Source organism: Myripristis murdjan, chromosome 23 (assembly GCF_902150065.1).
Source record: "Myripristis murdjan chromosome 23, fMyrMur1.1, whole genome shotgun sequence".
Taxonomy (NCBI): domain Eukaryota; kingdom Metazoa; phylum Chordata; class Actinopteri; order Holocentriformes; family Holocentridae; genus Myripristis; species Myripristis murdjan.
Window position 1 is genome coordinate 7,163,162 of NC_044002.1, and position 27,417 is coordinate 7,190,578.

Sequence of the window (27,417 nt, forward strand, 5' to 3'; positions counted from 1 at the left end):
GCCACATAGAACCTTCATAGAACCTATTTAGATCAATTATGAAATATTTCAATCACTGTGACATTTCCAGTATATGTGTGAAAATTAATTCCAACTAGATATAAGATTACAGATCATGGATTCTTGTACTTTGATTCAGAGCCCTAGACAATATTAATGTGCCATCTATGTCAGAGCCAGGCTACAAAATAGAAAGGGGGATACCACTGACCAGCATGAACAGAAAAGGTATGTGTATAATATGTGGACACATGATACCTTTAGAGGTGAATTCAGATTGTGTTGTTCTGGCAATACCAAGGCTGAAAAATTCAAATTCAAAATAAATGCTTCTTTTACTTGTCATACTCACAGCTCATCATCTACTCCACATCTGGTCTGAGAAAAACACCTCCACTGATTCCTTTTTTAATTGGAATACTTGTCATTAATGATGCCAGCCTTAAGAGTTTGTTTTGCAATGCACAATGCATACATAATCCACATTTGTAAGTGGCTGCCTCTTCATTAACAACATTTCAGAAATGAATGTGAGGAAATCCATCATTATCGCAACTCGCAATCACCAAACCCTACGGCGGGTACAAACTCATAATCTTAAGCAATTTGCATACGCAATTAGTGTAAGCTTCAAGGAAAAGATGTGATTGACAGGAGTGAAATGTTTTGCCTTGTTGGTTTTCTTGCTTCGCCTTGTGGAGGTACTGTATCAAATTGATTGAAACAATTTAGAGCATACCGGTGGCCTACTTTGTGGGAAGTACCAAATTTTCTACATTATATATGCAAAGCCACAGTCTCCAGTTAAGTGTTGTGATGAAGAGACAAGGGATCAAAATGTTATCTGAATGCTTGACCCCAGACATGGGCACACACACACACACTCATTTAACTACCCTATTACAGCAAGATAGCAGCAAACCAGGGAAAATTCATGCATCTTGTTCCCACCTACATTGACTCACCTCCTGCGCATTAACAGTGTGCACAAGAAGACGGCAAACAGCTTTTCTCTGACAATCCAAAAAGTTCTTCACCCGCAAAGCATCATTCCAATTTGTTGGGATTGGTTTGAATATTTTGTCACCAACACAGGCAGACATAGGAAGTGTTTTATTTTTGCCCCAATTCTCATCTCCTTTTCGTTTCCATTTTTTTTCAACCTCGTCAAGGTTATTCATCTGGTTGTGGAGTGAAGTCAAAATCAATGGCAAGAACAGGGCTGAGAGTTAACGGCTTGCACTAAATCTATCACAGTGCATATGGGACGTGAGGGGACAGCCATGTTTCATTATAAATTCAAGGCCAATCTGTTCCTAGGGAGGGAAAGCAGGATGTCAAGGTAATGAGTTAATTTAGGAGATAAGGAAGAGCAAATGTAATCTCTGAAATTTCACCAGCAGCAAAATGGCTCCTCAAGCCTCAAGCAAATCCTATCAAAGAGAGGAAAAAAGTCCCACATTATCATGACAGTGTTAGTTATAGGTTTTCTACAGAGCAGTAAATAAGAGTAAAGTATAGTAAACGTTACCCTTAGGCTTTTATTGTATAACTCATATTAAACCCTCTGGTTTGAATAAAAGAACAAGATTGCTTCAAATGCTTGAGCTCAAGCAGCAAAGTGCAGAAGTCAAACAGCTTAAGGAAGCACAATAATTTCTGCTACTATTACAGACCCCAGACAACTCAGTGCACTAGCATTATATCAAATTTAAGCAGATGCCTAATTATTATCCCCCAGTGGGCCGGGTTGGCCTCTTGGCACTGTGGTAATGAGTGTTTTTTCGTCTGACTGGGTGGACATGTTTTGGAAGGAAGGCCTCCGTCTGCCCCCCAAGAAGCTTGGCTCTGCAAATGAACTCAATGAATAGCCCAGACCTATATGCCTCCCTCTTTGCATCATCCTTCATGGGAGCTCCAAACATGTCAGACTGTTCCATTTATCAAGCATGAGGGGTGGGCAATCGTAGAGTAAACAAGAGGAGTAAAAATTGAGGCTGATTTGCTGATTTTTCTCTCTTTCTTTTGATGGTTCCAAGATCAGAGCTGTGGGCTTTTGCTGGTTGTTCCATTATTCCAGCAATTGACTTTGTCTCTGCTGGTTGGCAGTTCTCTCAAGTGAGAACATTCCAGTGGTTGAGGGTGTAATACTATGTGATGGTTTTGAGCAGCTGCCAAAACCGGGGCCACAGGAAGAGCAGGGACAGTAGGGTGGTATAATGAGAACATCTTATGGAGATAACTAGACGGAGCATGTAGCACAATGTACAAGGGCTTGCACAAGTCATCTACAGCGCTCACGGGCGAGGAAGAGCATGGGGGAGGCGGCTGGCATGACAACCTACAGCAGGCAGGAGACTTGGTTGCCATGGCGACAAACAAGGATGTTTGCATCAGAGGCAAATCTCAGCGGTCGGCCGTGGAGGGCACACACACAGCTCGACTAACAGTAATGGAGAATTGTCGGGGCCAGAGATGAGAAAAGGTGGGGTGGAGAGGAATGCCTTTTCCTTATCAAGCGGTGTTCCCTGGCAATCTCTTTCCACAGCAGGGATGAGCCACAGTCTGCCGGTGAAGGTGGGGGGAGAGTGGTGTGGTGGTGAGGGCTATCCAATAGGGACACAGAGACTCACTGGCTTATCAGAAAATTTCCCCCTTGCCCCCCTTGTATTTAAATAATGATGGAAAGCATCTTCACTGCACTGTAGGTTCAATTCAGAGTATTATAACACTGATTACGTACATTTATTCCACGTAATCCATCCACAGTAAAGCAATGACCTTGATTGGTGATAAAACAACACACGGATATTACACACTTGCATATCACTGTATGTGTTGACAGGGATATGCTAATGGAATGAAGCAATAAGAAATGCATGTGAGGCAACTATCCATGCTGTCTCCATTATTGAAATGCGGTATCTTCCCATAATTAATGTGACATGTTTTAAGCCAGCCAAGGTCATTTATGTCACGGACAGGGCGGTGCAGGGTGACACTGATTTTAATTGCTTTTTCATCCCGTCATGCCACTGTATCTTGCAACACTGCTGGGTGTCCTATTGCTTTATGACTCATGCATCCTCCAAGGGCGCCAGAAGCAGTGACTGAACTGTAGCAGAGCCACGAGGCCACTTTCTTGGACATTGTTTGTTCTGTTCTCCCGATCATGCTGGCACATTCTGGGGAAGCCTGCAGAGGGTCTAGAGAATTGTGCTCTTCAAAAAGCCTCGACACACAATTAGCCTTCTCTGCTTTGGATAGGACTCAGTATGGTGCTTGAATTCTTAATGTGTCACAATGTCCAAAAGTGAAACACTGTCCAGTTTTTGTGGCTTTCAACTTCATTTCAACATGAAATGATTATTCACTTATTTAAAGCCATGACTTGCGGATAGTCTCTGAAAAATGGACACTTTACAATTTGGATTCTACTCTCATCTCCATGCTGCCACTTACACCCTCAACACTGAGTGGCTAAAGCGACAGGGGACCATAGCAGAGTACCACTAATCTAATCGTTTCAGCCAAAAGACTATGTCTGAACAATGTGAGCCAAAAAGACAATTACACAAAGCACAGCGGTTGGTTATGTCATTACTGATATTACCCTGAGGGTGAGGAGCCTCTTCATCCTTCTCTATTCTATTTTCTTGTCCACCAAGTTATTGCTTTGATATCAGCATGTTGAGCAGGTGCATCATGGGATGCCCCCATATCCCTTTCGGTCCAACAAAGGCCCCAAGCAGATGTACGTGAGTGTTTTAGGTAATCAAGGTAGGGAGAGATGGCACTTTTTGAATGCTACTCTTATCCCTTATTACATTCATAAAACATTGAAATGTGCTTCAGGCTCTCCTTTGTTACACTGTTTGCCCCTCAGTAATTATTAATCTACTCTTTCTGTGATCAAGGGGGAAGTTTCGCCCAGTATGTACAGGCTGGGCCAGGGGCTCAGAGGACAGGCATGGAGCACATGGGGCAAAGCCTATGTCTTTCAGCAGCTCCACACACCCAGATGGTGTTAATCTCTAATAACTTTCTCCTCAAACCACCTTTGGGTAGTTGGCAGGAAAAATGCTATGGGTAGGTGATGCGTTTTGCCAGCACTAAGTATGAATCAGGATATTAAAAAATTGGAGAAGGGCAAAAGCAATTTCCTCCTGAAGGGGATTTTAAAATTACAGCTCTCACCCTGGAAGGAAGTTTTGCCATAAAATCATTTTCTCTCTTTCTCACCTATCACAATGAAACACCTCCCCTCCTCCGCCATTTCTATATATACCTAAGCTATCTTCTGTAAATGAGAATCTCTCTGACAGGGAGTCATGACAAAGCCATGAAATGAAAGCTTCTTAAATACAGCATGTGGAAACTACTTCATGTTTATGACAGGGTAGTCTAGATGTACATGAAGAAATGGATTTTTGTAAGGCTCCTATTTCCCCTTGGAGGACAAACCTAGACGATGATACTGTGACTAGGGATGCTAACTGGTGGCTGTTTGACCGGTTGTTGGCCGTTTGAACTTTAACCGAATAATCTTGTCGGTTCATTTTAAGGCCGAACGTGTCGGCGCCGACTAGGGGTGCTCCATCGCGGCTACCTCACGATTTGATGCGATTTCGATTATGGGAGCTTCGATTTTTCGATTATAGCAATTTATAGCAATTACAGCGTTTGTCGATTCGATGCGATTATTGGTGCCACAATTCTTCGATTATTGCAATTTTTACAGCTATTTTCCATGCAAGACTTATTTTGTGTTAATCTGTGTCTAGCTTTGTAAATAAATAGCCCATAAATTAACTCATGTCACTCTCAAAATAAAGATTTTTTGAAAATTTGACTAGGAATTATATTTCAAAGAAAAAATATTTTGACAATGTAATCTGGGGGTAGCTCCCAACATTTAACCCAACATTGCCATGGAGCACAGCCCCATCTAGGGGCCAGTAAAAGAATTGCATAAGTCAGTTCCATCATAACAAAGAGTAACTCAAAATTTGGTACACAGGCACTACAGTACACCATTGACTTTTATTTATGTATGTATGTATTTGTGTATGTATGTATGTATGTATTTATTTATTATAGTTTATAATTTATCGTGTTTTGCGAAAGTACTTGACGGTGGCGTTCGTTTCGTGGGTGGAGATAAAAGGCCAGCAGATCAGGAGGGGGCTTGTCTGTAAAGTCTGGTTTGACGTGCAGCTTATGGGACGCAGGGCGAATGAGGGCAACCGCAAATTAAAGCCCGACTCCTTCAGCATTTGCCACGACGAAAATAGTCTAAAATACGTCACCGTGTCTTTCAACGAATGCACAAAAAAAAATCACAAAGATGCTCCCGAAAAAAACATAGAAAGCCTGCACGGATTCATATATGAGCAGCCGGGTAACCCACTGTGTCCGGTGGCCTCCCTGGAGAAATAGCCTACCTCTCCCTGCTGCCTCCTGATCCACCTGCCTTTTATCTCCACCCAAAGCGGACACAGTGTGACAGCGCCGATGTATGGTAAATTATCAGTATACTTTTATTATTATTGTTACAACCGACGTTAGGCATAGCCTACGTCTGCGCAAAAACACACCTGTCGCGATTTCGATGAATCCCACCCACCACTAGCGCCGACACAAATGCGCATATCATATTGTAAATACCGTAACTTCCGTAAAGTTTGCTCTATCAAAAAAATTCCAACTGTTCCTGAAAGCTAAGAAGTTGCTCATGAACCCACATACAGTTTAATACCATAAACATGGCGGCGAGATGCTCTGCCAGGCTTGGATTATGTCATTACGCACAGAGCACAGCTCCGTAGAGACAGACCGGAGAAACGAGCCAAGCTTATGGTGATCACGTAGAGTTTTGAACAAAGTATGTCATGCAAGTCTGCAAGAGTCATAAAACCACCAAACAGACTCATCGAGGAATCTGGAGACAATATTTTTCACGAAGAGAGAGAGATTTCTTCTACACCATGGTAAGCAACATGCGTAAATTACATAATGTTTGTAGGATATCATGTAGGCTATGTACAATATTTGACTTCGGGATGAATGGTGTTCCATATTATCTTATGTCTGAATTGGTTTTGGGCCTGCTGAGGGGACATCCGTGGTGCAGAACGGACACGGTCGCGTTCTTGACTGTCTGAAAACTTTACAGACAGTCAAATAATATTCTCGGTTAACCGAAATAAACTCATTAATGAGGCCCGGTGGTCGACCAAGAAAATTTTCCATTTTCGCCATCCCTAACTGTGACATGCATTCAGTTTGACTACAGTTTCTGAGTTGTCATATGCAATCCTGACTGATGTTGTATCTGCAAAACCAGGCAGACATATCCAATATAGTCTGCATTTTTACAGGCCTCATTAGACACTCTGTTCAGGCTATAGCATTGAACTTATCTGACTCACGGTGACTTAACAAAAACTTGTTTTTGTGTGGCGCGCTTGATAAATAAATAAATATCTGTAGACAGAAACAGCGGAAAGAATGGGCCTTTGTCACAAACCAAGCTTTGGTTCTGCCACACAAACAACACCCTGCAAATGCTTTGTTCTATTGTGAGGAGACAACCCACTCATGCTCTGTTAAATTTAGCGACTTAGTACCATGTGATATGTGCTGTCAAATAAGATGCATGATGGATTCGATTTGCCGTGGAAGTGGTAATCTGCAAGATGTTTTTTAAACATAAAAAAAATCTATCTTTGGTGTTGTGGTGTTTCTGCACTGTATTTCCCAGAGTTCACCTGTTAAACAAACAGTAAAGGCAGTACTTTGATTATATTTTCCTTGGGTTGAGTTTCTGTAGGTGGCGCTCTTTTCTTTGTCTGTTTAGCTATGATGGTCCTCACTGCAAGTGGGGACTACCCAGTTCTTCCTCTTCCATCAGAAATGCAAAATGTATCATTTCCCGTGCATCAGAGGTTTTTTTTTCCCAGGAAAGCCCTCCTGCAAACCAAGAGTGTGTATTCATAAACTAACTACAGATCGAGTCACTATGATGATTACATAAACGATAGCAGCAAAATGAATGTTTATTTATATGAAAAGGTGTTAGATTGCTTTAACTCAGTGCAATAACACAATACACTGTACAGTTTTGTGACACAGAATAAAAGTGTAATGAAACCACATTTAGCTTGCAATCTCCTGCTTCATGCCCTTGTTATTCCTATAAAACTAGCCATAGTGTGTCTGCGTGTGTGTAGGCTTCTGTGTGTGTGCCATTGTAACGGGTGGATTGATCATGTAATCTGGGCCTTATCTCGGTGGGTCTACAGAGATCAAGCAGTCCTGCGTTTCACAGACCCTGTCAAACACTGAGCTTCAAATCAGGACTTAGACCAAGCTAATTAGGCTATCAGTGTCAGGCCTTTAAGACTATGCTGATACCAACACAGTTATTCTACCAATCAAAACTCTCTGATTAGTGAACTGTTAAAACTCATTTTAGGTGGTCGTAAATACTCTGAGGTGAAAATGATGCAGAAGCATTCTTCCTTTGAAACCATATTTAAATTAAAGCTCTGGCAAATTTCAACCAAGTGGTTGTATTGGGAGCTTTGCACCCTGGCAACAACAACTCAAGTAACTCTACTCCATAGTGAAGATTTTGAGAATTGACTGGCATGATTAAAAAAAGATGGAAAACAGGGCCATGGTCAAAAATGGCTTTAGCTATCTTAACCGTTTGGTAAACCAATCATACGGTATATCATGTAAGATACAACATAAATGCAGAGCATGTACATATAGGGCTCTAGTTTTGCAGACCTGGTGAGGCGGGGTCGCAGCGCAACTGTGCTTTGCCAACTGGGTGTGGCCAAGTGGATTTTGCTATTTTGGCACGCCGTGCGCGGTGGCGCAAGTACTCCGCCATTCCTCCTACCGGCGCATGGGAGGAGAGAAGGCGTGGAGTGGGTTTGACACAGCCGATTCACTTTAAACCAATCAAATGAGCCCCTGTCCTCGCCCTTAAAATGCGCTGCGCGAAGCGTAATCAAAGTTTACACAATTGACATGGAGGTCTAACTGCCACAGGCGGAGTGCCAGGAGACCGGAGCGGAGCGGAGACCGGCGAGCAGTGTGCCCACGTCACCAAAACCTCACAGGCAGGTTTCTGGAATGTCAGGCACATGAACGATGCAATAAATACCGACAAAAAAAACTATTCAATGCTACGATCATAATCAGCACATACATATATCTCCATATCAACTGTCCCGTCACAACTGATGTCAGATCAAAGGAGACTGGCACCATTTGTGCTGATTGTGAGGTTTTGTTGATGTGCGCCAGTCAGCCAAACTTCCACTGTGCCGGCTCCGCTCCGCCTTGTGCTGAAAGCAGACGTGGTTTCAGATGGCGAGCTTTGAGCACACCTCGGCGAAGCCTTTTGGCACGAAACTGTCACTGCGCCAAACTGACTCTGTCGACACCTCCCCCTGCTGCACCGCCACTCCCATCTCGGCGCACCTCGGTCTGCGAAACTAGCAAACCCTCCGCCCCTCACGTTTCGCTGGTCGAAACTAGCTCTGCGCAGGGTTCGCCTCACTGCGCCACCCTCCGCTGCGCCAGGAAACTAGAGCCCATAATGTATAATGCATAGGTGCACATTCTGAAAATATGCCATGCTGATCACAAACCCACTTTTTTAACCACAGAAAACCTTGTAATTTACACAAACACCACAGTGGCTCTCAGCTAGCACTGTTGAAGTGACGTCAAATTCTGGGTATTGATTCGAAGAACATTGTCTCATTTATGAAACATGAGGGGAAAAACATGAAAGGCATGTTGTTCTGAGAAAAATAACATTTCCACATTCAGCTATTTCTCTAAATGAAAACGAAAGTTGATCTTTCAGTAAAATGACTACAACAAGCAGATCTGAATATAAGCTTGCTGTAAGATTGAGAGTTAAAAAATAATAGTAATCAGTACATCAGTACATACATCATTATCACTGTCATAGAGCACTGACAATGACTTGAAAACATTGATTCTCAGTCAAGTCTGTGTTGACATGCACTGAAAATATGTTTAACTTGCAAAAGAACACCGTAGAAAATCATCTCACTCGGTGATGCCATGTTGACTCACGAATGGGTGGTGTACAATATTCAGTCTCCGCAAACAAAACCGAACACAGTGAAAATGATATTGTGTGCAGCCATGTTTACTTGGCAGAATTAAACATTAAGCCTGTTTATTTATCTGAATTACTGTATGGTTTTTCAGATTCAATTAGTCAGCACAAAAGTAAAAGACTTCAATCTGACACATGACACAAATTAGTTTATTTTCTTATGGTGTATTATTATTATTATTATTATTATTATTATCATCATTATCATTATTATTATTATTGTACAGGGAGGCACTTGCCTAAATCTCCAACTGAGCATATGCACTTCCAAACTTGATAAATTGGATGTTATCTGACTGAATGTGGTGTTTTTTTTTTTTTGTTTTTTTTTGCTGTTGTTGTTTTTTACGCTTATAGATTTATTTCACAATGAGATTTTAATGTGCACTTACTTTATACTGTAATTTAAGGCCATTATTATTCTCCTTTATATACTTCAACCTAATGTGAATATCATGTTCTGCCGTCCTCTAACAATGGCTATCCATTGTGACCACCTGTCATGACTGTCATGATTACTGGGCCGGATCAGCTCACATCTCAACAGCTCCAAAAGAAGCAAAAATCACAAATGAGGATAACTACCCATTTCTGCAATTTACCCACAGTATTTTTGATGACATTTTCAAATATAAATTACCATAATCTTCACCATTATTAAGACATGTGTTTCCCAGGATCCTAGGGAAATATCTTTCCCCTTTGAACATGTAGAACAATACTAGCGAGGAGAGCAGAACAACCAGTCCTCATATTGGAGGCATCCATCATTGCCAGCATGAGAGACGGTCTCTGTGGTGACCATGTCACTGGTCCGTACATGTCCTTTCTCACATGCGACTACTACCAAACGACCACACAAGGTCAAATCATAATAGAGATGCTATTTATATCCTCCATTCTCTATTGCTCTCAACCACACTGGCAAACGCCCTTCTCCTTCTCTTACATTGTCTCCTTCCATCATTTCCCTCCATCCTCAGCTCTAATAAATTGTCTGATAAGCGAGAGGCTTTGAGCAAATGCAAAGTAATCCTGGTGGATGCCCTTTTATCCTGAAGGCCTTTGGCTTTTTGAAAAGTTCCCTGGAAATAACTCAGCACAGACAAAAGGTTAGGGCTGTTTGGACAGGGGGCTTGGGGCTTCAGGCGGGTGCTTCTCATTAATAGCTCTTTAACAAGCATGATAAAACATGACACCACCTCTGGCGACAGCTGAGTGGACACTTGATTAGTTTGGGAGTCAGCGTCTACCAGCCCCCTCCAGTTTGGTGTAAACAAGATCAGAGGCCATTGTTGTCCCGCTCAATGATACCCCCCTGGTTGTTGGATTGTGCTTTTTAAAGCCAAATTTTAAACATAGATTAACAATACTAATAATGATAATAATTATAATTTTGTATTGTATATATCTTGTAAGTGACCCAATATCAATCCTAATCTGATTCACTACATGTGGGGTGATTGCACTCAGTCAGCGTCCTTGCATCCCAACAATATGAAAACAGCCTCAAAGTGTTTCAAAAAGCTATCAGCACCACCAGCACACAGTCGACGCTGCATCCATCAGGGCAGCCGTGGCTCACCCTGTCTGATTCAGTTAGTGCTTATGAAATGGAGCATCTGCGGGAGCTCCCAGAGAGTATGTAAACATAAGCTCCGTCCTGGGAAATGAGCTGAGGGGTCATTTACATTTGGGTGGGGGAAAAGCAGGGCTGGCTGCCTCTCTTTCTCTCTCTCTATCACCTGGTAACAGTTTGACACACAGGAGCTTCCTGGTTAATGTATTTCAACTGCTTGGCTAAACGGCTACACCTGAGCAACCCCCCTGCCATCTCTCTCCCTTTCTCTCCCCTCCCTCTCTCTGTCGTTGCATTGGCTGGTCCTGCCTCCTGAGATATTAGGTAATCCAGGAGCAGGCGAGGGGTAATAGGCAACCTGTACCCTGACGATGCTTTATTTGTCTGTGAAGCCACGCTACAATCACCAAGGATATGGTTGACATGTTTGCAAAGAGCCTGGAGCCATCTATTCCATGTGCACTGTGCAGTAGCCAATAGGTGCCATATCAGTGAACCCAAGGGAGATGATAAGCCTCCTCTGTAGCAAGGGGGGTTCCCACCAATCATAACAATAGCAGAGATACTGGGTGACATATGGAGCTTGAGTGGTTTTTCAGTCATATCTGCATGCTGTATAGACTGCCAAGCTTAAAAGACAATGAGCAGGAATTCATTGGCAGGTTTGTCTTGTATCTTATCAGCACATGGATACAAGATATTGTCATAAACAAAAGCAGCATGCAGGAGGAAAGTCACTGTCATGGGGTTAAGAACAGGAGGGATGTCTTGCTCCCTTTTCAAATGGCATTACAGCTCATTTGCCCCGTTTCTCCCCTAGTCAGTCATACCGAGGATAAACTCATCACAACTGAGGGATGGAGAAAAGGAGAGGAAAAAAAGACGGAGCATCAGAACCGCAGCCGGCCTGTTTTTATCTGATGGAGAGAGAGGTGAGTGAACGGAGGGATTAGCTACCCTGGGATGAAAGCAGCTGCTCGTCTTCCATCTCCATTCCCCTCCCCTCCTCCTCTACTCCTCTCTCCATCCGCCCACACATCCACACCGTGGTCTCCCCTCGCAACCAGAGATGTGCTCTATATGCAGCAGCCGATCTGCTATCGCCAGCTGCACTCCACCCTGCACCTACAGCAGTTTCCCTGACAAGCACGCCAAAAAGCCTATGACTGCACAGTGAAAACAGGTGCCAAAAATGGTGCCACTGCAAGCGGCTGGGAGTTGTAACAAAGTGTACTTTCCCCTCAAGCCACACACCCCTTTCTCTCACCATGTCAACCTGACAGCACAGAGAAAGACACAAATACATCAACAGCTGCCAAGCCAAAACACACACATAAGCGTAAGAGACACAGGTGCCACATGCCCAGAGACACCCCTTTCTTTGTAACTTCTGGGCGAGCCCAAAGAGGAAATGTGTGCTCTTACCTGGCACGGCAACACACCTTCAGCTCCAAATCTGTTCGCCTTGGCGTGGAGGCACGCTCATCTGGAGGAAAGGAAGGGAGTATTGGAGTGAGAGGGTGTGTGTGTATTTGTGCATGTGTGTGTGTGTGTGTATGTGTGTGTGTGTGTGTGTGTGTGCGTGTATGTGTGTGTGTGTATGTGTGTGTGTGTGTGTATGGCTGGGAGAGAGAGAGAGAGAGAGAGAGAGAGAGAGGAAGGGAGGGAAAGTAAGAGGTGGAGCTTGGTCAGGAGGAGAGGAGGAGGGCTGGCTGAGGACTCTGTCTGTCGTCTCTATCCAGTCTTGTGGGAGCAGTGTGGATGGCGCTAGATCATCTCCTGTTCAAACACACACTCAGTACGGCACCAAGCGCAAGGCTGAGAGAAAAGGGAGAGACAGGGAGGCGGAGGAGGAGGAGGAGGAGGAGGAGGAGGAGGAGGAGGAGGAGGAGGGAGACAGGAGCGACTCTGGGCTGTTTAAGCCAGCATCATCACGCGGCAGTTCCTAGGAATCCCTCCAGTAAAAGGGGCATTGCATCACCGAGTCCTTGGCTGTGATTGGGTGCGAGTTGTAGGGAAAAGCCGAGGATGTTGGGCAACGTTGTGTAACCTAAGATGACCCTTTCAACACATTTTCTCTTTCTCACCCCCCCCACTGGATATAAACCACCTCTAATGGTGTTCAAGGACGAAAACCGCCACAAGGATTTCAGGATGCGACTGTACTGTACAGTATGTGTGAGTGAGCATGGATGCATCTGTGGAATGCATGTTGGATGGCAAGTGGTCATGGCACGGACTGACCTGTCCTTGCTTATGAATAAACACTGAAAAAACAAAACACACACACACACACACACACACACACACACACACACACACACACACGCAAATCCAACAAGATCATGTCCATAAGGGAAAATTTCTCAAGAGGGAGGGAAAGCTCGTCAACAGAAAAGCCACATTAACACCTACAAGGGCAATCCTTTATAAATTAAAAAGACTGAATTTGTGGTAACCAATGACTAAGTTACTGTGTGTCACTTCAGTTGTTCATGAAATGCCCTGAAATAGGATCAGGACTGTGATTTAACAGTCTTATGCCCCAATTATGTATCCAAGTTGATGAATACAACAATAAATATGTAAACTGAGAATTTCATGAGAAATTCGTAGATGATTCTTGGTCAATCAAAAAAAAAAAAAAAAAAAATAGCACACTTACATAATATCCTCAGTATTTACGAAAACACAACAAATTAAAGAGGGGAATGAAGTGGATAGGACTGTGTGCATGCCAATGCCATCTTTCTCTCCCTCAGGTAGACAAGGATTTCCGCTGGCTGGATGGAGTCAATAGAGAATTGAATGAAACCGGTGGCCAGCTGCACTAAAAAGGTCAGACAGCAGCTCAGACACAAGAGTGAAAAGAGCTTTCTGGCTGCTTTCATGTTTTAATAGAATACTATAATGACATCAGTTGACACCTTACTAGATGTGTTGTTCAAAATGCATTATAAGCCATCCTATGCACAGTCTAAGCAAGTGTGTAATAAGTGTGTAATAATTATTTTAGTCCAGAGATGATTATAAGATACAATCCATTTCATGTACAATCTTACCGGGGATATTCTGGGGACAAGAGCAAGTAAACCTATCTCTCTGGATGTATGCATGCAAAATTATTGCAAATGATGTAAATAACTTTAGAAAAAAAAATTCAAAATGTAATAGATTTCAGATATATGTGCACTGTATTAACTGAGTTCACAACATAACCTAGAGGACCTTTAAAATGAATAGCCATAACTGCAAAATAACACTGGCAAAATAACGCCTTTGTTCTTGCTGTGTCATTCCAGTCCATATGGCGCCCGAACACAGACATAAAAACAAAACATAACACTAAAAACCACAAGGCACAGAACGCTTTCCCTTTTTAATGTCCTTGTTTGCATTTTAACTGGAATAAATATGCCTGTCTGGTTATTTTGCTTGTTTTACTGTTACATAATCAAGTCTGGTCAGGTTTCCTCCAAAAAACAACAAACGCTCATCATTTCACAGTGTCACAACACCCTGCTGTCAACTCTGCTAATGCACCACCTAAAGGTCATCCTCATTTCCAACATGTTTTGGACATGTCACAAGACCCTAACAGTTCAGTGTATAACAACACTTTCATTTATTACATAAATGGGCAGTAGCTGACAGACAAATTACAGTTTGGCCAATATGAGACCAATATATTTTTAAGATTGAAACAGATAACACTAATCTTGAATTGAAACTGCCAACATTCAATATTCTGTGCTGACATTCTCTATATTTAAATTTGACCATTTTATCCCAAATATTCACTCAAACTACAACAATTCAGCAGTTAGGGAGGAAAAGCCTCTGGAACAACATTTAGAAGGGAAGGAAACCAAAACTCTATTATTAGGTGTGTTAGCTGCTTTCTGAGGCAGGGTGAGGCAGGTGCCTCAGCAGGTTTAGAAGTCTGACATCTCTGAAACCTTCAAATAAAATTCTCTCTTCAATCTCATCATAACAGCAATAGGCAACATTTACGGCCCGATATTGATTTTAAAGCAGTACATCGGTCTAACCCTGTTAAAAAAAACCCTGGTGAAACTAAACCTTGTGTCCTTACATGTCCCTTGCAAAGCCTCTGGCTGTGGGGTGCAAATGATGGCACTGGCTTTGTGTTGTTAATGGTTTGTCCCACCCCATAGAGGAAATAAAAGAGCTCATTGGTTCTGGAGGGGCTCCAATGGCACGGTGGTACTATCAACAGCAGGAACACCAGCTGCATCCTCTCTGGTCCTTTTCAGAAATAGCCTGGCCCCAGTCGTGGCCCTGGCCCTGTCCCAGACTGCAGCCCCACAGGGCAGGCAGCAGCCCCAGCTCCACCAGCCTGGCTCAAAGTCGTCTGGTCCTAGAAGACAGAGGTGCTGCAGCAGCACAGAAACCAGTGGATAGCGAGTATCACAGACCCCTAGCTACACTCTCAGTGAGGGCTCACAAGAGGCCTCAGCGAATGGCCACACGAAAATCGAAGTGACACTATTAATCATGTGGCGGGGAAAATAATTAGAGGCCAATAAATGAGTGAAGAAGTCCCCTCCCCAATCCCCTCACATACAAGGGATCACTGATTACTGTTTGGCCGAGTGGCTAATGAAAGGCTGGTGTCCTGGTTTTGAATGTAGTCATCAGTAGCCAGTCACTTCACAGATGTGAGATTTTTACAGCAGTTATGGTGCATATATAAAAGTCAATAAAATCCATGTCAGTAGCCTCATCACTTCACAATCACTAAATATCTTTAAAACATTGTAAAATTGTGCCACACAAGCTCATCAGAGTGTTTTTTTTTTTTCAAGGTGCTAAAGCGGAAAGCAACTTTTGTGGTTGGCAGATTCTGGCAGTCCACATTATTCCCTTATTAGACAATGTCACATGGTCACTGATTGTGTTCATGTTTCTGACACGGTCTGTTGCTCATGAGCAGTATTCTTCAGGAGGATTAGTCATCCACATCTGCCAGTGCGGATCAAACCCCCTACTTTGGTCAAATCAACCCTCCGCCTGTGTCTGTTGGAGTGATTCATAGAGGCAGAGGCTTGCCCTGCCCTGTCTGTACACATGGTGCCCCAGGAAGCCTGGTGTCTCTCTCTCTCTTGTTTACAGATCAACAGCAACTCTGGGAGAAGCTGGGCGACAGCCTGTGACAGAGTGATGGATGATGTGACACTTATGCGCCGCTGTGTCATCCATGCATCCACCTCCCTGTCCTCCCCTCATCCACTCATACTTGCTGCCCAGAGGCAAGGATGGAGAGGTGTACGTGTATATGTGTCAGCGAGTGTGCGTGTGGTAATGCGCGCAAGATCAAGGGTGGTGAGAGGTATACTGGGGCTCAAAGTTGCACCCTTCTTCCAAACCATGGATCTGCATGTAAAGCCTGATGGGTAAATGGTGTGCAGCATGGGCAGCTGTCAGCTCGCCTGATTGTTAACGGCCCCATGACAAGGCCAGACCCGCCGCAGATGATGCGGCTCAGGAGCCGAGAAGAGAAGACGAGATGGGTGACAAGCAGAGGTGACAGGACATGAGGCTGCCACATGAATCTGCATAGAAATGAGCAAGCTCCTCAAAAATTACACATCTCAAGATGTCAATGCAAAGAAAAGACAGAGTTGCCCATCAGGCCTGCCGGAGCTACAATCACAATGAGCAAACTGGACACTGCCTGCCTGAAAGATCACTGACCCTAGTCCTCCTCAGAAAATATCATGCATAGCTAATGGTTGATTTCCTGTCAGTGGTGCCATATTCAAAAACCCATCAGTGATCAGCAGAGATGACTCACATGAAGCATTGCTCCTCAGAAAAACAGCAAGCTCTGACACAAACACATTCAACTGAGTTGTGGTTAATATTAAATTTGGCTGGAAGCATGAGTGACACAGCTAAATCTGAATACAATCAATGAACTTTTGATAAGGCTTCTGCTTTCTGCAATTCAAATTAAGAGCTTAAACACACTCTGTCATGTCTGTCAATTTCCAAGATAGGTAAGGCAAATAAACCACTCTAAGTAATGTTTTGTATGCTGTCAGACAGACCATTCAAGCTATATTGATTTTACCTTCCCTGCCATCCCTTAAACTCTAAAATCACATATTCATGGAAAAGACAGCAATTAGAAGGCCCTGTGTTCAAATTCAATATTGAATTACAAGAATTTGTTATGTAATGTTTTCATTAACATCTTCTGCGATTCTCAATCATAGAAGTGAGGGAGATCAATAATGTTCTTGCAAAGAACTCCATCATGTGGGATCCACAACTTTGTAGAGGGAAAATCCGCCTTTGAGCGCTTAGGATTGTAGAAAGAGAATCTTAACACCAGTTCAAAAGTGGTTTGATGCCATCTCTTTGTCACTCATCCTATAAAGCGAAGCATCCAAACACTGTATGACCAGTGTATCAGTATCAGTGTACGAGCTTTCCCCTGTGAGATGGACAGACAGAAAGATACGCAGGTCGCCTCACTTATTCTGTAAAGCAGTTTGCCTTGAGGTAAATGATTACAACGATTTGACGTAAAATGGAAGTCGACAGAGGTGTTTCTTAGTATCCCTTCTACAATTGCTTTTCCTCCCCAAGTGATCACTTAAGGTCAGAGGTTGTCAGTTAGCTATCGCCTAGTAAATTAGGGTCTGCCTTGAAAAGCAACCAGATGTGGCGCGGGTGTAGTCCCAATGGAATTCCTGTTTCCCAAATCAAAGTGGGCTTTTGTGTGCAATGGGTCAATAAAGCTACAGTGTACCACAATTCCCTTGCTCTTGTAATCCTCCCCACCCCCGTCCTCTCACTTTGTTGCATTGGTTGATCTAAGACTGAGGTTGTCTTAATGACAGACAATGACAGACTGTTGATGACTAATAAAGACAGGGGCAACCTCCTCCCTCTCTTTCCTAAAAATCAATAACTAGTTCCTTTTCTTTTGTTTTCCCAATACATAAGTTTAATATAGTTAACATCACACCATTTCACAAAATTCTTGACTTCGCTTCTTTAAATGGAGTCATCAGATAATTTTGTGGGTGGAGTCATCCCAAAATTTGATTTATCAGTGGTCTTATAATATTTACAAAATTTAGATAAAATTAATTCAATGCATACTTGAATTCAGGAAAATGCGACACTTTGAGGCTATATTATGTTTACAAACTGACTGAGACACCAATTATGGCACTTAACTAATCCATGAAACCTGGAAAAAAAAAGTCCTGTAGCACTCTTGCTAATGCATTCTTTTGTTACAGGAAAATTGAGTTCTGGAGATTAGCTTAAAGCTGAGACATGGTGTGGTAATTCTCTGAATCACTGACTAAATGGGAAGCTGCAATTATACCTAGTCTGCCAAGCAACCACACGGAAACTATCTTTGGAGCCAGTGAAGTTGGGCATGCCTAAGTCAAGTTTTTTTTCCTTTCAAGGTTAATAATTTGTTTCAATGCAAAACCTTTGCATAAATGATTCATTAGGCTGGAAATTTCGAGTCTTGGTGAATCCTGAATGCATTATTAGCAAAAATATTGAGCTTGTGCTTCTTGCTGAAGACATAGGTGGAAAAAACCTTGACTCCATCCTTCAGCTACATTGATTATAGCCACAGTGAACCTCTCAAGGGTCATCCAAGTAAACCAGGCCTCGAACTGATGGTCTGCTTTGGAGGTGAGCCACTTCTTCTTATCAGTGCATCCAGACTTACAACCAGGCTTATCGCCAAACTTGCCCTGGAGAGGTTTGTGCAAGCCATGCACTGATGTCTCCACACCAACACATGATAACACCTGTGATCGTATGAATCATACATCGACCTGTGTGTCAGCCCAGTCATTTTTCAGTGTTTGATAAATGGGGCTAGCATGTTTGCCTGAGAGCACATGGTCTTCTTATAGGAGCCAAGATGGCTGCCTTCCCAGATTGCCTTCCAGTGACTGAGCAGCCTATACACCACAGTGCCTTAAAGGTACTACATAATGTGGCAGTTCAACATTTAGATATGCTGCGTTTTGCTTCAGTTCTGAGTGAAACTGCTCTTAGGGTATACATAGGGTACATAGGATAGATAGGGGCTGTTTCTGTACACCCAAGGGCAACACAATATGACCACAAATGAAATACATCAATGCTCATAGCTCTTCTGATATCTGATAAGCTTTGGGAGAAAAGCTTATTTAAAGTTACTTAAAGTTTTTAAGTGCTGAAAGATTTAGTATTTATTATACTAAACTTAACTTGTGCAAGGTTATTCTGATATACACAAAGAGAAATCAGATCCAGCCAATCTTTCTCAAATTGCCCTAGTCACTCGCTTCCTGCCTTTTCACTTCACCTCCCAAGGATGTTTAATGAGGTTCAGTGGCATGATGACGTCTTACTCACTGCACACAATGCTAAGCTGTCTGAAAATAAAAATGAAATCACACAAAGACAGCTACTATTAGGCTAAACTGCTTCCTCTTCTTCCCTTCCAGTACAGATGACTTTTCTTTGGCATGCTTAGTGTTCATGAAATAGTAATGAGAATTCTTGCTGGGGCTGGTGCGAAAGGCTGTGCACACTGCATTTCCACAAATTTGATTAAAAATGGAGAGCCTCAGCAGGGTCCATCAACTAAGAGTCAAAAGCTCGCTGACCTTATCAGCATCAGCACGGAGGGAGAAAGACACCAGGTCCCATGAGGGCAACTGAAAAACAGCTGGAGAGTGCCACTAGGTATAGATCGGGTTGCACACACTGAACATCTCTATCATTATCAGGACATCATGTGGATTTGAGCAAACTGAAATGCAACCATTCTCTTTAAATTCATATAACTCAGCAATTGCAGCATTCAGAGTATTACAGATTCTTCTTGCTTCTTCTCCCTATGTCATTCCCCTCCCACACTCCCTCTACTGGCTGCCAGCCAGAGTTCATTTTTACATGCATTTTTGGGTTTAGTTTAGTCTTGGTGACTAACAGTTTTAGTGACATTTTAGTCTTTTCATTTTGATTTAGTCTCATTACTGTAAATGAATTAAGTCTGATTATCTACACAGTGCGATATTAATTTAGTCAAAATAAATTCATTCATTTTCCAAAGTGCTTATCCTAATTAGGGTCGCGGGTGTGCAGGATCCTATCCCATAGTACACTAGGCTACAAGACAGGGAAACGCCCTGGAGAGGTCGCCAGTCCATCACAGGGCACATAGCCAAACAAGCACATTCACACATAGGCGCAACTTAGTATCTCCAATACACTTTTAATCTGAACTGCAGACCGTGGAAGGAAAGACACACAGAACATGCAACCTTCACAGAGAAAGGACCCTGGCCGGCCACTAAACACTGCACCACCGTCATGAGGTACAACTGGTCTAACACTTCATTGCTTGCTTGTATTACACACCAAAATCTCTGAACTCCACCCTTAAACAATCAGGTTAGCAAATAGGTAAGCCTTCACCATTTGAAATTTGGCAGTAACAGGGTTGGTGTGATTTATATATGTTTTTTATTTGTCGTGCATGTATGAAACTAGATTGAAATGCTGGAGAAAACAAACTTGACTTAGTGCCTGTTTTTTGTTTGTTTTGTTTTTTCATTGCACTTCATTTCATGTCAACCTTTACTACAAAGGAATAAATTTTTTCCTTTGTGTTTTTGTCAGTTTTTGTCATCATCATTTGCTTGACAAAACAAGTGTTGGATGAGTACTTTACTCAGAATTTTCACTGACTAAATTAACAGTGTAGTCAGCACTGACTTTAAAGTGCCGGTGCTAGCATCAAAGGCTCTAAATGGATCCACAGCTCTATACCTCCAAGTCACGGTTGAGCCCCCAACACATCCCTACATCCAGTCCCTACTCTCTTCTTACGCCAGCTGCTCTCAAAGTGCCTTATTTCTTTTCCCAGCACTTAGCTGTTACATGAACATTCAATGGTCACAGAAATATTCCTATAGTGCTATTAAGGCCCCGACCACTAACCTTGTCGCTACTGGTTGCTAATACTTTTTGAGCATTTTTTGATCTAGGAAGTGAATCTTAGTCTACTGTTGCACTCACTGCAAGTCGCTCTGCACAAAGGCATCAGCTACACACCGAAAACATAAAAAATCTCTATGCAAGCTGTCATCTTTGTTTAACCAACATGCCAAGACAATTACAGCTTGATACATTTAACCAGGAATCCTCCTCTCAAGTCAATTAGTGGAGAGGTGTGTAGGTAGGAGCAGATACAGTGCCATGTTTACCTGACAGACACCTAGTAACAGTTGTACCAAGCAAATTACTCTGTCACTGGCTTCACCGATATCATGATTCTGTTTCAGGGCTGAAATATTAACTCTTTTCTCCGTGCTAGTGCAGCTTTTACTCACTGATGATTTACTATCATCTTGCTTCCCTCCAGAGGACCTATTTTTAGTTCCGGGTAACATCCTCGTCATGTGTTAGAGAGACGGTTATTTTTAGTTGGGCCATCACGTGATGCCAGTGCAAGTGGAGTCTCACAGCTATAGGCTACTGGTCTAACATGCTACAGATCCATAGCTTCCAGCCTGGAATAAATGACTACACACCGTATGATCCTGTGGATTTCAGGACATACTGAGTAACATCTCCTTAATAATTCAGCCATATTCATCGACAGACATTTAACCACGCGCTGGTACTCTGGACAAAAGGAATGCATTGTGGTCACTGAGATTTTCCAGTATATGGATGCTTATGGGAAGGAAAAGACCCTGCCATGTTTCAAAGAGACAGCAGACACCATGCTTTTACTGGAAAACACCAACATGTTGTCCTCACTAAGCACGCTCAAACACCTCCTCATCTCATCAGTCATCTCGTTAACCCATTAGTGTTTACAGCGGGAGTGGGCATTATTGTAAATCAATAAAATTTACTGTGGCAAAAGTAGACTGCATGCTCCGTTAACAGCATACACTATTAAGAAGTATACCAGAAAATCATTTCTATGCCAGGGTTTCCTCCAGGATTTTTTGAAACTGTGGGGGAGGGCTTCAGCGTCAGCGTCAAACCCAGTTGCAGTGTAGTGTAACATTTCATGATATTTAAATTATCATTTCAAACTCTGATTATAGTAAGTATATGTGCGCAAATATAGGCTATATATATGTGTATGCATATCCATTCATACAATATACTTTAAATTCTTTTTACCATCTGAAAAAAAAAATCATCATTCGAAAGGCGTGGCGGCGCACCACAATCAATTACATGTAGTGGAAACCCTGTATGCCCTAAAACAATACAATCTATTTAAGTTTAACATCTGCTGCTGTCCACAATTGCAAGAAACACCCTGTCCTGCCCCATAATTTGCAATATTACAACAATCCACATGCTTGATTGAGAGTCATTTGGAAACTGAGACAGAAAAAAGGTAAATGTTATTACTCATTCAGGAATATTTATTGTTCAGAATTGTGAGCCATTTTATACAGTAAATGAAAAATTACTACAGTTTGTATGCTGCTTGATCGCAGATCTCTTGAGGGTGTTTGAATAATTCATAGATGCATTATGCCAACAGAGTGCCAAATATATGGATATGACATAGAGAAGCAGATGGCTGAATTCATCACACAATATTTGTTATTCTTTGCATTTTTTGTATGTGTTGTAGAAATTGCTCTTAGTGCCACAAGTGCAGGTATCTGTCTTTTTCCTTTGAAATAGATTCAGACAGTGAAGCTGCTCATTAATGTAACAATGAAGGTTTTGTCCTGACACATTTAAAACACAGTCAAACAGCAAGTCTGAAAAGAAGTAGCCTAGTGCAACTGACATTAGAAATCAGTCAGCAATTAGTGTTTTGATATCTACATGTGTTCTAAAAACACAAAAAAGCGTCAAAGTGTCAACCCCTCACATGGATACAGAGGTCTATTTGCATAGAAGATCCATTTACTCTCTCACACCTGTAAGGATCAGAGCTGATCTCAGGCTAGAACAATTAATAACAGGGTGTTTAAGTAGACATGACAGAGAAGACTGACACCCTATGATTTTCCCAGGCAGTATTATCTATAATTTAGCTCATTACCTAACAACAAAGAGGCTTCCAGCATTACTGAAATGCACTCATTTAGATACATTTTTCGCCGCTTTTTGAAGAATGGAAGGTTTGTCATGCTATCGTGCTTGAAAGCACTCGTGGTTGTGCACTGTAATTTTCATCTCAAATCATCCAAGGTTATCACAGTCATGGTCAGCGGACTCACTTGTCATATACAAACTCTCCCACCTCAAAGACAATTTGGCTCAGTGGTCTTGAGTGTGTGGAGAACAAAGAGAGGGGGTGGACCCACTTTCACAAGTTACACTGAGGAGGAGCCTGTCATTTTGACGAAAGGCTGTAATCTAAAAGTTTCTTTTCTGAAAGTTTTGGCAGAGATTCTCAGCAGCAGGGGCAAATGTGGGAGGTCAGCTGGCACGTCAGCATTATGCCTCTGTGTGTTTGCGCTATGGGTTTTGCATGATACAAGACTTCAGACTGGAGTTACATTCGTTTCATGGAGGCAGCTATCTCCAAAGCTCTTCAGAGTTTCATAGTGGAAGTTGGCAAACTGGCAAGTTAAAGCGTCTGAGAAAGACCTCAGAACACATTATGAATTAAAGAAGAAAAAAACGTTGATGGAAATTACTTTTGTCATTCCTTCATGACCTTGGCTTTCAATGAAATTGGAAGCTCAGCTGGCTCTAACTAGCTGGCCTGTGGCTAAACAATAGCTGGGCTAGTCTGAACTTGAAAGGTTAGCAGGGTAGCCACATTGCTTAGTATGAATATATTACAACTTTACAGCTTTTAGCAAGAGCACTAGCTTTCATCATATCACCTACTGTCTTACTGCAGTTCTTGCTTTTCCACAGGGCTACAGTCTAGTGTGACAGGACCTTTAAGTGCACCACATACTCATGCACATACACACGTACGTGTATGCACTCATGCGCTCACCTTAGGCATCTTCATCAGGATAGGGGGACAATTATTTCAACACTCAGCACACCAACCAAGTGCACCATTTCAATACCATGGACAGCGCCTCAGCAACAAAAAATTGTTTTGTCTCCCAAAATCTACCAAAACATTAGAACAGCTCAAGCAGTCTGATAAATTCAGAAAAACTGTAATGCAGCCGTTACAACCAGGAAAAGACAACACCTATGTTGTATCACTAAATTACAATATCTAAAATCCCAGACGATATCTACCATCAAATCACGATACTGATAGAATATCTTGCCAAACCCTGCTTGAATGCTGTGAACGTATCCACCCTTTTCAATACAGAATTCATTTTTGAATGATCTAACAATATAATAATAATAATAATAATTAATAATAGCTCTGTTTTGTACTACAAACATCCCAACATAGAAAACAAATTAAGGAGGCTGACCCGACATATTTTCAGCATGGTAGTATTTCCCACCCCTGCCACGCCTCTCCCCAATATAGCACTATAGCAAAATAAGCATACAATTAGGCCTATTGTTGTTGTTGTTGTTTGTTTTGTGTTTTGTTTTCAGTATTTACTCACGGGCTGAGTTAGGTATTTGGTGGCTGGAGCAAACCATTTTATGGGCTATCTCATCAGTGTTTTTTTGTTTTGATTTTTCTGTGTTAGGGCTATGTCTAAGACCCATATCTACTACTACTACTATTCTCTCTCTCTCTCTCTCTCTCTCCTTTTCCTTTACCAGAAATTCCACAAAGTATACCAACAATAAATACACATTTATCTATTATTATTTATTTACTCACTGTTGTATGAAGCAGTGGATGGAGAGTGGATGGGTGGTGGCTGGATCCAGGTTGAGGGACAGTGGATATGTGCAAACGTTTGGTATCTTCCACTGTTAATAATGACAGTATAGCAGAAACAAAATTAATATCTAATTTAACAATTTGGACAAAAGCAGTTAAAAGCCCCAGCGACAACATATTTATTTTATTTATTTATTTTACTAAATTTATAAAGGACAGTGTGCACTTTCATTAGCTATTCAAAGGAATAAAAAGATGAGTGCACCAGATTTAGCAAGAAAGCTAATTTCCATCTGTAGTCCTTACAAATAACATTAAAACAATCAACACAGTAAAACAAACATTAAAATAATCAACACAGTAAAACAAACATTAAAACGATTAACACAGTAAAACAAACATTAAAACAAACAGACCTGCACCTATCACATACCATATCGCACCTAGCTAAGTCAGCTACATCCTGTACAATGCTTTATTATGGCGATATTGCCCAAAATGTGAGTTTTGACCTTTGCGTGACCTTAACCGTTACCTAAATGTCCAAAATATTATGTGCTCGTCCTTCATTTATTACCATTTTCAGCACTCCATTGGTTTTAGAGTTATTTTGCTAACTCCAGTGACAAACACGCAGCAAACACACAAACAAACGCCACAGGTGGACGGAGGCGATAATTAGCGCTTGTAATGCGAGATTGATAAACTCACCTGTATATGTTTTCAAAATGTTTCCCAGTGGGCCAATTATGGAGATACCGCCGTTGCAGACGGTGCAGTGAACAACTCTCCCTTTTGTCACTGATAGGCAAGGTAAACTTTGGAATAATCCTGAGACAATCCTGTTTTATATGCTGTATACGTATTAGAAATTACTTTTTTGTCAGAGAAATGAGTGCCAGTCACCGAAGTGCTAAGCCCCGCCCACATTGTGAGTAACACAAAAAATGAACCAATCGGGGTGGGATTTTTGGGAACACGTAGACTATTTTATATTAGTTATTTATTTGCTTATTTATTCATCTGTCTATCTATCAGTAGGCTGGTTCTCCCCATTCAATCCCAATACAGGCTAGCTATACATTTAAAAAAAAATCTGGTTATAAAATTTTCATAAACTGTACACTGCACATTCAAATATCTTTGCTTTAGCCTAAGTAGAATTCAAGCAAATTAGGCCTACTTCTAATTTTATGATATTATGTGATAAAAACAAATAATTAACCACCAAGGTATTACAAAACACTGGATATTGTGATAGGCCTGTCACATTTACTGAAAATGTCAGCCTAAAAATGGAGCTAATATTTGTAACACCATTTTGTCAGCCTTTATAGGTTGGTATGTGGGATTAAAATGGAAGATGCTTGGTAGATTACCCAGCATACATGCCAAATTGACCAGAGTACCCTGCAAAAATACATAAATAAATCTTCAAGGTGTATTTTCCATTGATCGTTAGTCAATAAGAAATGCAACAACAAACTTTGAGAGCCTTTTAGCAAACCTTGGCCTGGCATTCTTTCCACAAGCTGCACCAAGGCATTAGCTATAACAAAAAATAACACTTGCACAGCATTAGATAAATATCAGGTATAGAAACACCATAGAAAAATGGAAGAACATACAATTCTAACTGGAAAACGATTAAGGCTTAAGTCTGGTCAAGTCTGTGCAACACATGTGATGCAACCACTGGATAAATGCAATGCATGTTTGACTAGAAATGCACTGCAGCTGCGGCAGCATGCAGTGGCACTAGTGAAGCGTTTCAATGGGAATGAATGGATTGTGAGCACAACACAACACAATAATGCAGTCAGTGTATCCAGGGTGGAGCTCAACCAGTGAGATTAATTCTGCCTCCAGAGCAGCTCTGCCTCTGGGAAATGTTTTTATAACACACTCATACACACACACAACAAACCATTAGGCTGCACCCGAACTGTGAGCTATTATAAACTGAGGAAAAATCTTCCTTATCTAACGGATGAGTGGTATTAATGGCTGCATTTCTGCTTTTAGTATATTTCTGTCATTTAGCTTTAAATAACAAAACAAATGCATCATACGGTCCTTCAATACTGATTTAACAGTTTGATTTCAGTCCATTTACCAACTGATAGCCCCTCCACCTTTATTTCAACTAAATTACGTCAATAAAGAGGAAACTCAATAAAGAATTCAACAAAGCCAAAATGTGAATGAAAATCTGCTTTAATGTTTGCACAGCAGTTTTCCGGTTTTGAAACATCATTACCAGTTTGATGAGGCTGCCTGCAAAAACATGGCTGTGGGATGTGAACATTTAAATGAGTGGAAGTTGAATCAGTTAAGCGAACCAGTTGTGCTACTATATGCAAATAAGCTTTGCCTTCATCTACAGCCCCTACCATGCATGAAGCTGCCACTTGGTGGCCTTGTGGCACCCAACGTAATTACATGGACACCGTCTGGCCATTCTGAGACAGAATGTTACATTTCAATTAGGCATCTGTGCTGACTCATGCTGACCAGTAAGTGGCCACGATGAATTTAGCTAGTGATCAATCATTTAATTAAATGACAAGACAGTGGCTGTAGGGCAATGCAAGAGGACAAAAAAGCACTTCTGACCACAATGTGCTATAGAGGCCTTATGTTACTGCATGCAGCCAAGACTGTCTGACATATTTTTAGCATGAATTTCACCTTACCCAAGCCCAAAGCTACATGTGCTTGTTGAACATGTTGGGTAATGTGTGAACAATGGTGTCATAATCTATCTTGATCCTGTGTGCTGAGCTGGATGTGCCTGGAATAAAGGAAGATTACATCAGCAGGCTTTTACTGTACATATAAAACATCATGTGCACA

The 27,417-nt window shown here is 41.8% G+C and overlaps 1 protein-coding gene across 6 annotated transcripts in view; it reads right to left on the bottom strand.

Moving 5' to 3' along the window:
• Positions 1–25,481, bottom strand: part of syt1a (synaptotagmin Ia) — a 196,825-nt gene extending 171,344 nt beyond the window's left edge. For 2 of the 6 annotated variants that reach the window (XM_030046295.1, XM_030046289.1), the window contains exons 1-3: positions 25,273–25,481; positions 24,559–24,650; positions 12,177–12,237 (exon numbers count right to left, since the gene is read on the bottom strand). The gene's annotated coding sequence lies outside the window, so the exon portion shown is untranslated. Of the gene's footprint in view, positions 1–12,176; positions 12,238–24,558; positions 24,651–24,994; positions 25,074–25,138; positions 25,224–25,272 lie in introns of those variants that run through there. The other 4 variants (XM_030046290.1, XM_030046292.1, XM_030046291.1 and 1 more) reach the window with 4 other exon arrangements.
• Between the last annotated feature and the right edge of the window lie 1,936 nt (positions 25,482–27,417).